General features: G+C 46.2%; 2 pseudogenes; both read left to right on the plus strand.

The window, feature by feature from the left end:
- Nucleotides 1-695: 695 nt before the first annotated feature.
- On the plus strand, nucleotides 696-1,637 carry LOC124228640 (olfactory receptor 5A1-like; annotated as a pseudogene).
- A 6,760-nt stretch (nucleotides 1,638-8,397) lies between these two features.
- Nucleotides 8,398-9,458, plus strand: part of LOC124229053 (olfactory receptor 5AN1-like) — a 9,951-nt pseudogene continuing 8,890 nt past the window's right edge.

Raw genomic sequence — 9,458 nt, forward strand, 5'->3', positions numbered from 1 at the left:
ACAGTTTAGTGGAATCTTGGTTCCAAAGATTCTATTTATTTATTTATTTTCTGAGGAAGATATGCCTTGAGCTAACATAAATTTCCAATATTTCCCCTTTTTTTCTTTTTATGTGGGCTGTACCACAGCATGGCCTCTAACAGAAGAATGGTGTAGGTCAGTGTCTAGGATTCAAACCCAGGTACCCTAAGTGAAGGGCACTGAACGTAACCGCTAGGCCCCTAGGGCTTGCCCCCGAAGGAGATTTTAAAAGACATGTACTCCAGCATCCTCATTTGGTGTATGAAGCCTCATGATTCAGGGACTTCTTCAAGCACTGATTAACATCAGAGCCATGTGTGAGGAGAATTTTTGTTTCACCATATCGAGAGATAGCAGTTTTCACCAGTTTTGTCTATTTCTGATTCTCATATATTTGTGAATTCTAGGAAGTTAAAACATGAAATTAAGACATTTCCGAGGATAATGTACTCATAATGCCAATTTACTGTCTTTTGTCCCCAAAGAGAATGAGAATGTTTATTGAAGGGAATTGTTCATTTAAGTTTGGTAATCATGCGTGGAAGACAGATTAACTCAACATGATGATTTAAGTTGTATATTTAGTCAGCTGCATGACTGGAAAAAGACGAAGAATACTTGTTTTTGTTTTTTGAGAATGAAATAATTTCCATCTGTCATCTTTTTGTCAGTAGATGACACTAACCATGTCCATGGAAAGGAATAGAAATGAGACTTCTGTGTCCACGTTTGTCCTCCTGGGACTTTCAGATGAAAAAGAGGTGCAGCGTGTACTATTCCCAGTCTTTCTAGGGATCTACCTTATGACTCTAATCTGGAACCTGGGTCTTATCATCGTAATCAGGATGAACTCCCACCTGCACACGCCTATGTACTTTTTTCTCAGTTTCCTATCATTTTTAGACATCTGTTATTCTTCTTCAAATAGCCCAAGAATGCTTTCAGACTTCTTAAAAGATGAAAAAAACATTTCCTTCATTGCCTGTGCCACCCAGTATTTTATTGGGTGCTGGATGGGTCAGGCTGAATGCTGCATCTTGGCCACCATGGCCTATGACAGATTTGTTGGTATCGGTAGGCCTCTGCAGTACTCGAGCATCATGGCTCCTGGCCTCTGTCATAAGTTGATTGCTGGGGCCTATGGGAGTGGTTTCCTTGGTAGCTTAGTTCAAACAGTTTCTTGCTTTCGTCTCTACTACTGTGGGCCCAACATCATTCCAAATTTCTACTGTGATGTAACCCAGATTATTTCTTTGTCTTGTTCTGATTCCTACATCAGCCAAATGATTCTGTGATTCTGTCTCTCGAATCTATTTTTGTTGGGTTTGGTTCCTTCTTGGTAATCATCTTATCTCATGCAATCATTGTAGCTTCCATCCTGAAACTATCTTCCATCAAAGGTAGTGCCAAGGCCTTCAATACCTGTGCCTCCCACCTAGTAGTTGTGACAATCTTCTATAGCACAAGCCTCTTTATGTACCTGCATCCTAACTCTAGCCACTCCAAGAAGCAAAACAAGGTGCTGTCAGTGTTCTATGTTATCCTAATCCCCATGTTAAACCCTGTTATCTATAGTTTCAGGAACAAGGAGATCAAAGAGGCCCTCAAGAGGATGACAAAGAGAGTAACACATTTATCTCCATAAAAACAATATTTGGGCAGGTGTTATTTCCCCTATAAGGAAAATAGAGATAAGAACATGTAAGAACTTTTTGGAGGTCATACAACAGCTAGATAGAGAGAAGTGAAAAACTCACTTCTTGATTCCTGGTGCCATCATATTTAGCTCACACTACCAAGCGATCAGTTTGAGGCAGTGTTATGAACATTGAATCTAGTTTAAAAGGTTTGTTCCCAGGATTATACCCACGTAGGTAAACCCCATATTTTGAGAACAGAGGTTCTGATAGACATTATATGCAGAGATAGACAAGAACCTAGGAATCCACACAGTCTTTCTCCTATGATTTTTAAAATGTCTTTTATTCATTTTCAACTGTTAAGCTTTTATATGTATTTCAATAAAATAAAATAATGTATAAAATCAAGTTGTGAAACTTAAAAATTATTTTAAAATGAGTACTTTTAATCTCCACCTCAAAGAGGGAGAGAGAGTGAGTATGAGAGGGAGGGACACAGAAAGAGAGAGATAGAAAGACTGAAGGAAAGACAGAGAAAGATAAAATATGACAGGAGAGGAGAAGAAGAAAGATTGATCTGGCTTTATTCCCAAATAAGCTTGTTCCTTCCATCTTACTCATTGAGCCTCCTTGTGAAGTGAATTTTGAAAAAGGTATGGGTGAAAGGAATGGTAGAAAGAAGGGGCACAATAAGGTCAAGAGTTAGAGAGATTCTCAGAGGCTAGAAAGAAGTCAAAGTCATCAACTTCTGGTCATAGTTGGCCTGTAGCCTGCTCTATGGTAGCTTACCAGAGACCATGCAAGACCTCAGAAATGCAGGCTGTCATGGTGTGTCTAGGGAGACAGGATCTGAGTTCCAGAGATCCGAGTCTCCCAAATATTCCTGGACCTTAAGTTTGACCAGGGAGCAGCAAAGCCAGTTTACTTGGGGGTACGATGTAGACTCGAGTCCAACTAAGAGAATTTAAAGAACATTTAAATGGACATATACTTTTAGAGGAGAATTTTTTTACTTTTTACTTTTTTAAAGATTGGAACCTAAGCTAACAACTGTTGCCAATCTATATTTTATTCTTTCTGCTTTTTTCCCCAAATCCCCCCAGTACATAGTTGTATATTTCAGTTGTGGGTCCTTCCAGTTGTGGCACGTGGGACGCCACCTCAACGTGGCCTGATGAGTGGTGCCACGTCCATGCCCAGGATCCAAACCAGCAAAAGCCTGGGCTGCCACATCGGAGTGCACAAACTTAACCACTCGGCCAGAGGGCTGGCCCCTAGAGGAGAATTTAAATAGTAAGCTTCACACATATTACATTAGTATTTATACAATACTCTACACTTCATATAGTTAAATTGCATGGATGTGATTTTTTTCTATTACCATATGAAGTTGGCAGTTGAGAAATTATCCACATTTTACAGATAGAAGCTTTGAGCATATTGAGGTCTTCCATGTTCTTCCCAGAGTAGCCACAATTCATCTTAAGTCTCACAAAATTTAATTTGTGGAGCATAGATGCTTCTTATTGACCAGAAACATGCTCTCCATGGTTTGAATGGGTGCCCTAATTCTATACTTTTGGTGTCATATTTTTAAAAACATCTTAAGAATCTGTTCAATTTAAAAGATTAATCTATTACAGTTCTTACTTGTGGGAATATCTGACTACTAACCTATTAGGAAGAGTTAAATTAAATAATTAACTCATTGCCCCACCCACCACTCTCTCTCTAGAATTAATATTAACTGAAATAGAGCAAACCAAGAATGAGACCTTCCTAAAACATCTCTGTTTCCCTAGTAATGGCAGGGTAGATGATCTCCACCAAAAAAAAAAAAAAAAAAAAGACAAGAAACGTTTGTGAGAATGATCTTAAACAGATATTTTTTAATGAAGGATTAGTAATGCAGCATAATATGTTGTAAAGAACTCCAATTCAGAACACACAAATTAAACCTGCTATTAATGGGAGGCATGCTGTGTACTTCACAGGCTAAGTGCTTTATGAGCATTATCTGATTTGATTCTATGAAAAACTGCTGTATGAAGTAGCTACTATTATTAGCCCCATTTAATAGGTGATATATACTTAGGCTTGGAGAGGTTAATTTGCTCAAGGTCACACAACCAATAAATGGAAAGCTGGAATTCCACCCAGATTGGCTGACACCAGTGCCCATGGTATTAACCACAATAAGTCATGGCTCTATCATGAATTAGTTTTATTGTATTCCTTTTTGCTGTGATTTCCTCACTTATGCATAGTAAATCACGCCATGTATGCCTCATAGGACTGCTGACATGATTGATTCAGGTTAGGTATTTGAGAAAGTGCATGTATGTATTTGTCTAAAATGAAAGTGCTTTGTAAAAGTGTCCACATATCTAATTTACTGTTGTCAGGTTATATTACCAGCCAGCTGTGTCATCTTGGGCAAATCTCTTAGATCCACTGGCTTCTAGTCCCCACCTGGAAATTAATGGTATTGAAACAGATGATCACTAGGTCCTTTCCACCACAAATGATTCCAAGTTCATTAAAAGAAAAGCTATAATCATGAGATCATAGTAGGACCATGAGGAAGTGTGGAATTGAATTAGAAGGGACATGGCAAAGTGGGGCATGAAAAATTAGCAGGGGAATAATTCCATGGTAAACGTGACTCCAGAGAGCAAGAGCCTGGAGAGTTTTCTCCCTCTAACTCTTTTCCCTTTTAAGTGGGAAGTGTTTCTTAAAATATTTTTTACTTTATTTTTTTTAAAAAGATTTTATTTTTTTCCTTTTTCTCCCCAAAGACCCCCCCCCCCAGTGCATAGTTGTATATTTTTTGTTGTGGGTCCTTCTAGTTGTGGCATGTGGGACACTGCCTCAGCGTGGTTTGATGAGCAGTGCCATGTCCGCGCCCAGGATTTGAACCAACGAAACGCTGGGCTGCCTGCAGCGGAGCGTGAGAACTTAACCACTCGGCCACGGGGCCAGCCCCTACTTTATTTTTTTTAATTGTGGTAACATTGGTTTATAACAAGTGGGAAGCGTTTTGTTTTGCTTTTTCTCTTCCTCCCTCGGTGTGGGGCCCTGCCCGTCTTCCTGTTCTGCACTCGCCTCCAAGCTCTCTGTATTGGGGTGGGCCAGACACCTGTAACAAATTGACTGCGCAGATCATGTCTTAAACACAGGATTTCATTTCCATCTCATGCAACAGGCCAGGGTGTATGTTCCCGGTCAGACAGAGGAGGAGGAGGGGATGGTAAGGAAGATCTGTTCCGTTCAGTCTCGCAGGGACCCAGGCTAGTGGGGGCTCTGCCGTCTCCAGCACATGGCTTCCAAGGTCTACCTGTCACCTTAATGTGGCTGGCTGAATAACGGCCCCCGAGAATGTCCATTCGGCAATCGTCAGAACATGTGAATATTACCTTATATGGAAAAAGGGACTCTGGAGATTCTCCTGGATTATCCGGTTGGGTCCTGAGTGTGATCACAAGGTCCCCACAACAGGGAGGCAGTGAGAGATTCCACCACAGAGAGGAAGTAGATGTGACAACAGAAGCCTGAGTCTCAGTGACTCAAGCAAGAGGCCCCGAGGCACGGAATGCAGGTACAGGTGGGGCCTTCAGAAGTTGGAAGGGGCAGCGGGCTCTTCCTTGGGGTCTCTCTTTGGCCTTGGCTTTGGCCCAACGAAACCGATTTCAGACTTCCGGCCTCCAGAGCTGTAAGTATCTGCATTTTTTCAGCCACGACCTTGGTTGTAATTCGTCTCAGCAGCAACAGGCACGGATCCGTCTTTGTCGTCATCCCAGCCTACGGTAAGGGGGAAGCCGTGTGGGCGTTTTTACGGGCCAGGCCAGAAAGCGGTGCATATCCTTCTCTCTCATGTTCCATTGTGAGATCCTGGCTATGTGGCCGCACCCGTCACCTAGAGAAGCTGGGAGATGTGGAGCTGGGCAGCCAGAGGCCCAGTGAGTCCAGAAGGAGGGCAGGGGATCCACTCTCTGCCACACCGAGTTATCCCGCCCCGCGTGGTGGTGTGGATGCCACAGGGGCTGGCCCGCTCGGGTCCTGTTGTGGGCTGGGCAGGTTGTCCTCACTGCATTTGCCTTTTCGGCTTCTTGGACCAGGGTGGGCGCCCCGGGCCCAGCAGGCCTGCAGCCTCAGCCCCCCACGTCACATTTCTATTCACTTCCGGTCCATAGAGACATTCAACTTGTTTTTGAGCATGGCTAAACGTTTTCGCTTTCCAAATTTGACGTTGTATCTGTCATTGCTACTTGGCCAGCCAGCCAGTCTCTGCCACACACTCTCCCGACACGGTGTGTCAAAGGGGAGACGGGCCCCGCCTTTCGCCTTTTTGCCGGAGTGACTCTGAAGCAGTCTGTTCTCCACAGAGAGGCTGGAGGGGTCTGGGTGTCACAAACGGCTCACGCCCCCCTCCCGCTGAAAGCCCCAGTGAGCTCTGGCTGTCCTCATCTGGGAAACGGAAGCAACAATACCCACCTCACAGAGAGAAAGTAATGAGTGGCTGCTTGCGGGGGCGGGGGGGAGCGGGGCACAGGGGTTGACTGCTAACGAGGTGGGCTTCTTTGGGGGGGATGAAAATGTTCTAAAATTAGGTCGTGGAGATGGTTGCACCACCCTGTGACTATATTAAAAACCACAGAATTGTACACTTTGAGTGTATTATATTTTATGCAAATTACATCTCAATAAGATGCTCTTAAAAATAATTTTCAACTCATAAAGCTGTTTCCAGGGAAAAATGAACCATCCTGTATTAAAAGGATTACCTTGTATCCACAATCGCTATGTGGCCAGCTGGTCTGGGCCACACGCTCTCCTGAGGGGCAGAAGCCACGTGGCCCGCGGGCTGCCTCCCCAATGTTAGCTCCCCTCCTTCCAGTTCTGACTTCCTCATTTAGCCTAAAACCCCTCATTCTTCCCAGTCACTCAGTCAAGAAACCGCCTTCTGGGGGCCGGCCCGGTGGCGCAGCAGTTAAGTTCGCACGTTCTGCTTCGGAGGCCTGGGGTTTGCCGGTTCGGATCCCGGGTGCGGAATGGCACCGCTTGGCACGCCGTGCTGTGGCAAGCATCCCACATAGAAAGTAGAGGAAGATGGGCACGGATGTGAGCTCAGGGCCAGTCTTCCTCAGCAAAAAAGAGGAGGATTGGTGGCAAATGTTAGCTCAGGGCTAATCTTTCTCAAAAAAAAAGAAAAGAAAAGAAAAGAAAAGAAACCTCCTTCTGGAGCCTTCTCCAGAGTCTTTTTAATCACCTGGCTTTCGTATTCAGGTTCCTTGTGAACAGGTGGGAATTCTGATTTTCAGGGGCCCTAGGCACTTCTGCCTTTGTGGGCTCCTTCCTCTACGGGGAAAAAACATTATATTTTACAATAGCATTGATACAAAGATGACTCCAGTAACGTCACATTTATAGAACATACATACTTTCTCCAACCTAAATGTTAATTTTCTTCTTCTGCTTTTCAAACAAAGCCCTTTCGTAGGCCTTTGTGGTGGGCTGATGGTGGCCTCCAAAAAGATGCGTCCACTTCCTGATCCCTTGCGTTGGGATATTACTTCATACGGCCACAGAGAGGGTTCAGTTAAAGACTTGAAGAGTTATCCTGGATTCTCCCGGGGGCACGAAATGCAGTCCCGTGTCTCCTTCTGAGAGAGAGGCAGTGGGGGCTTCAGAGGGACACACAGAGGAGAAGAGAAGGTCACGTGCAGCCAGAGGCAGCGCCTGGACGATGCAGCCGCAAGCCAAGGCTAGCCGGCAGCCACTGGAAGCTGGAAGAGACAGGAAAGCTTTCTCCCCGCCAGCGTCCAGGAGGGATGCACGCCTGCCCACACCTCGGTTTCCAATTTCCGATCTCCAGATGGGGAGAGAATAACTTTCGGTTGTTGTATAAATCCTAGACCACGGTAACTGGGTCAAGCAGCCCCTGGAAGTGCACATAGCCCTACAGGCATCCGGGCCGCAGGGACCGGGTCCCGGCGCATCCCAGAGATGTCCCCGCTCGTCGTCCCTGCCTCTCGCACTGTCCCCTTTGTATTCCGTTAGGACCATCATGGCAGGGGCGGCCAGGGAACGTGCTGGCTCGTGGAAGGGAAGGGAGTAAGGAGGACCCGGCCTTGGGGACCGCAGGCGCCGTCCAGGCCCGGCTCCTCCGCCCCCGCGGGCTCTCAGCTCAGCTAGGAGACACGTGGACCGCCGGCGGGCCTCCATCCCGCCCTCGCTGCCAGGAGAACACAACTTCCGGGTCTCCTGGAAGCCTCCGCCAAGTCCCATTGGACCCGGTTGAAGCACGTGCTTGCTCCTGAGCCAATCAGCGTTAGAGGAGTGAAGTGAGCTGATTGGCTGAGGCCTAGGTCTCGGGATGCTCCCTGGGGCTCAGGCTGAGGCTCCCTCCGCAAGTTGGACGGCAGGTCATGGAAGGAAAGGTGGGGAAACCTGAGGCAGAATTGAGGTATCCACAGTTTTCCCATTGAAAGAGGGTGCTCTGAATAATGTCTCCCAGACCACAGGTGTGGGTCCCAACTGGGGTCTCGCCCTCTTGCTATGTGGCTTCAGGTGGGGCACCCAGCCTCTCTGATCTCCTGCATCTCTGCTTTAATAAAATGCAGATACCTTACCCTGCCTGCCTGCCTCGCGGGCTTTCGGTTCCCCTTACAGCCAACTAAGGGGCAACACTTATGGGGCACTTTCTGTGTGCCAGGCCCTGGGCTAATCCAACGACATGCGGTCGCCATATTACAGCTCCAGGGTGCAGGTGCTAGCTGCGCAGATGGGGAGCTGGACACGTCACCGCCCGCTCCGCTCACTGTGTGTAGTAGCGATGGGCGTGAAAACACTTCTATCGGTCTGACCTCGATGTTTCCCATTCTCTTCCATCTCTGCGCCTTTGCTTGAATTTCTTCCTCTTCCCGGGACGCCTTCCTACCTTTTATGACCTCATCCTGCTTACTCTCAAAGCCCCAACTCAAGCCACGTCTCCAGCATCACTTCTTGGACCTCACCTCGATGTGCCACGGCCCCTCCAATGGACCAAGTCCAAAACTCTATTCTTACTCTCCCCACTCCATCTTGATGCCTCTCTGCCCCACCGCTGCCCGTTTCCCCATCTAGGCGCCTACTCAGATGCTCAGAGTCACCCTTTTGTAAGGAAAAATTTCAGACTTCAGCATGGGCACAACTTATCACTGGATATTCTTTCAACAGAACGCCGGAGCCTCCGATGATCATCTCATTCCGTGGGATGTGTGCCTCTGTTCTTGCCTAATCTATTTCATACCTCTGGAAAACAGACAGCAGTGCAAGTAATTCTTGTCTATAGAAGCTCAAATTAGCTGTGTCCAGTGACATACGAGTGACTGTTGCCCTACGGGCAGACCAGTTTTTGCAAATTCGTTTCAGCATTCCTTTGACTTCTCCTTTGAATAAGTTGTAACATTTTATCACTTCATTCGTTATTAAGGTAAATAAAATCTTTGATGTGTTCATTTTATATACGCATGAAAATAGTTTTCTTTTTGAAAAAAATTATCCTTTGACACCTGACATCTCCTTCCCCACCCCACAGCCCCATCCATCCTCAAGCCTGACAATTTAACTTTCTCAATGTCTCTTGTATCTACTCGCTTCTCTCCCTCTTACCCGCCACCACCAGTCTGCCTGAACTGGCTGTCCGAGCTCCTGCCTGGCCCTCTTCCCATCCCTTCTCCACACAGCTGTTAGAGGGATTTCACTACCGTCCAAACTGCATGATGTCTCTTCTCTGTTTAACTTCCTCCAAGGACT

The sequence above is a fragment of the Equus quagga genome, chromosome 17, assembly GCF_021613505.1.
Source record: "Equus quagga isolate Etosha38 chromosome 17, UCLA_HA_Equagga_1.0, whole genome shotgun sequence".
In the NCBI taxonomy this organism is placed as follows: Eukaryota; Metazoa; Chordata; class Mammalia; order Perissodactyla; family Equidae; genus Equus; species Equus quagga.